This window comes from Piliocolobus tephrosceles, chromosome 8, assembly GCF_002776525.5.
Source record: "Piliocolobus tephrosceles isolate RC106 chromosome 8, ASM277652v3, whole genome shotgun sequence".
Classification (NCBI taxonomy): Eukaryota; Metazoa; Chordata; class Mammalia; order Primates; family Cercopithecidae; genus Piliocolobus; species Piliocolobus tephrosceles.
Genome location: NC_045441.1, coordinates 112,475,207 through 112,478,763, shown reverse-complemented (window position 1 = coordinate 112,478,763; position 3,557 = coordinate 112,475,207). Strand labels below are relative to the sequence as shown.

The 3,557-nt window shown below is 42.7% G+C and overlaps 1 pseudogene; it reads left to right on the top strand.

Annotated features, from left to right (window-relative positions):
* The first annotated feature begins 2,125 nt into the window (after positions 1-2,125).
* LOC111550203 lies at positions 2,126-2,784 on the top strand (annotated as a pseudogene).
* Positions 2,785-3,557: the final 773 nt, after the last annotated feature.

The window sequence follows — 3,557 nt, the reverse complement described above, 5'->3', positions numbered from 1 at the left end:
ATTCTTTTCTTTAAGAATGTTGAATATTGGCCCCCACTATCTTCTGGCTTGTAGAGTTTCTGCCGAGAGATCTGCTGTCAGTCTGATGGGCTTCCCTTTGTGTGTAACCCGACCTTTCTCTCTGGCTGCCCTTAAGATTTTTCCTTCATTTCAACTTTGATGAATCTGGCAATTATGTGTCTTGGAGTTGCTCTTCTCAAGGAGTATCTTTGTGGCGTTCTCTGTATTTCCTAAATTTGAATGTTGGCCTGCACTACTAGGTTGGGGAAGTTCTCCTGGATGATATCCTGAAGAGTGTTTTCCAACTTGGTTCCATTTTCTCCCTCACTTTCAGGCACCCCAATCAGACATAGATTTGGTCTTTTTACATAATCCCATACTTCTTGCAGGCTTTGTTCATTTCTTTTTCTTCTTTTTTCTTTAGACTTGTCTTCTCGCTTCATTTCATTCATTTGATCCTCAATCGCTGATACTCTTTCTTCCAGTTGATCGAGTCGGTTACTGAAGCTTGCACATTTGTCACGTATTTCTCGTGTCATGGTTTTCATCTCTGTTAGTTCGTTTATGGTCTTCTCTGCATTAATTATTCTGGTTATCAATTCTTCCATTCTTTTTTCAAGATCTGTAGTTTCTTTGCGCTGGGTACGTAATTCCTCCTTTAGCTCTGAGAAGTTTGATGAACTGAAGCCTTCTCTCATCTCGTCAAAATCATTCTCCATCCAGCTTTGATCCATTGCTGGTGATGAACTGCGTTCCTTTGGAGGGGGAGATGCGCTCTTATTTTTTGAATTTGCAGCTTTTCTGCCCTGCTTTTTCCCCATCTTTGGGGTTTTATCTGCCTCTGGTCTTTGATGATGGTGACGTACTGATGGGGTTTTGGTGTGGGTGTCCTTCCTGTTTGTTAGTTTTCCTTCTAACAGTCAGGACCCTCAGCTGTAGGTGTGTTGGAGATTGCTTGAGGTCCACTCCAGACCCTGTTTGCCTGAGTGTCAGCAGCAGAGGCTGCAGAAGATAGAATTCTGCTGAACAGCAAGTGTACCTGTCTGATTCTTGCTTTGGAAGCTTCCTCTCAGGGGTGTACTCTGCTGTGTGAGGTGTGGGGTGTTGGTCTGCCCCTAGGGGAGGATGTCTCCCAGTTAGGCTACTCAGGGGTCAGGGACCCACTTGAGCAGGCAGTCTGTTCTCAGACCTCAGCTTCCGTGTTGGGAGATCCACTGCTCTCTTCAAAGCTGTCAGACAGAGTTGTTTGCGTCTGCAGAGGTTTCTGCTTTTTTTGTTTTGTTTTGTTTTGTTTTGTTTGTTGTTGTTGTTTAGCTGTTCCCTGTTCCCAGAGATGGAGTCTACAGAGACAGGCAGGCCTCCTTGAGCTGCTGTGAGCTCCACCCAGTTCGATCTTCCCAGGGCTTTGTTTACCTACTTAAGCCTCAGCAATGGCGGGCACCCCTCCCCCAGCTTCGCTGCTGCCTTGCTGTTAGATCGCAGACTGCTGTGCTAGCAATGAGGAAGGCTCCCTGAGCGTGGGACCCTCCTGGCCAGGTGTGGGATATAATCTCCTGGTGTGCCCCTTTGCTTACATTAAGCGCAGTATTGGGGTGGGAGTTACCCGATTTTCCAGGTGTTGTGTGTCTCAGTTCCCCTGGCTAGGAAAAGGGATTCCCTTCCCCCTTGCGCTTCCCAGGTGAGGCGATGCCTCGCCCTGCTTCAGCTCTTGCTGGTCGGGCTGCAACAGCTGACCAGCACTGATTGTCCCACACTCCCTAATGAGATAAACCCAGTACCTCAGTTGAAAATGCAGAAATCACCTGTCTTCTGTGTCGCTTGCACTGGGAGCTGGAGACTGGAGCTGTTCCTATTCGGCCATCTTGCTCCGCCCCCAATTTGCAAAATCGTAATGCATATCTATTCCAGAGAATAGAAGCCAAATACTTTTACATGTGGGAGAGCATCTCAATTCCTGGAATATAGCCAACGGCTTCTGAAATACATGATGATGGCTCTTGAGTGAGCACCTGGGTGAGGCCGGCTGGAATTTCAGCTCACCAGCCCTCGGCCCACGCCCACTCCACTTGCACAGTCCACATAGTGGGTGGATGTGTGGCAATGCATGTCTGCTCTGCTGCCCACCATGGGGTCCACTGCCCTGAAGGCCACAGCTGTGGTGATTTTTCTTCATGGATGGGGAAATATCGGGCACAGATGGGCAGAGACTTTGCAGGTATCAGAAGTTCACATATCAAATGTATCTCCCCACATGTGCCCATTATGCCCATGACATTAAACATGAACATGGCTATGCCTTCTTGGTTTGATGTTATTGGGCTTTCACCAGATTCCCAGGAGGAGGACACTGGAATTAAACAGGCAGCAGAAAATGTAAAACCTCTGGTAGATCAAGAGGTATAGAATGGCATTCTTTCTGACAGAATTATTTTGGGAGGATTTTCTCAGGGAGGAGCTTTATTTTTATGTACTGCTCTCACCACACAGCAGAAAATGGCAGGTGTCACTGCAGGTGACTGCTGGCTTTCACTTTGGGCTTCCTTTCCAAAGGGTCTTATTAGTGGTACTAATAGAGATATTTATATTCTACAGTGCCATGGAGATTGTGACCCATTCGTACCCCAATGTTTGGTTTCCTTATTTTCTTTTCTTATTGTTTTATATTGGTAAATCTAGCCAATGTAAACTTTAAAACCTGTGAAAGCATAATGCACATTTTGTGTCAACAGAAAATGACTAGATGTCAAGCAATTTATAGATAAAATTCTACTTCCAATTGATTGACTTCACTAAGAGTCCTTGTATAGAAGTACACCAGCAGTATTGTAGTGGAGTATACACGTTTTCCAATGTCTGATCTTCAAACTTCTAAATTTTCAGTGTTAAAATGTTTTGCAAATACATACCAGTGACACCTTATAGGAAATTTATCCTATGTCTCATGAAAAATTAAGGATCTTTTAAGCTTATGTACTTGTATTCTTATAATATAGCTCAGAATATACTCATATTAAAATAGGTGAGGTAGCTAGTTTCTTTTTTTGCAAATATAATTCACCAAAGTAATGAAATACTGCAGTCAGATTTTTTATTACATCATTTGAAAATTGCTGATATGCTTAATGTAAATTTGTTCAGCTATAAATGAGCAGTTACGATATAAACAATTTACATATTCTATGACTTTGTCTATGGATTTATTCCAAAATTGCTTAGTGTCTGTCTTTTTACATATGTATTCATATATATGTAATGATTGTCATATATAATGAGAATAAGGTGGTATTACGCTAGTCCTAGTAACAGGGATAATGCTAAGTGTCAATAAAGAATATCATTCCTCTCTTCAATTAATGGCCCTTTTATTTCAGGACCAGGCTTTTCTCTTCCCTGATATCATTTCTATTTAATATTGCTTTCTCCTCTCAAGAAAGAAATATGTTATTTCTTTATTGTCCTTCATAGCAGACCAAACGTTGCTTCCCTGCCATAGACATTTACTGTCAACACATGCTATGACTTGACATTCTGAATCACAAACATAAGGTATTTAAAAT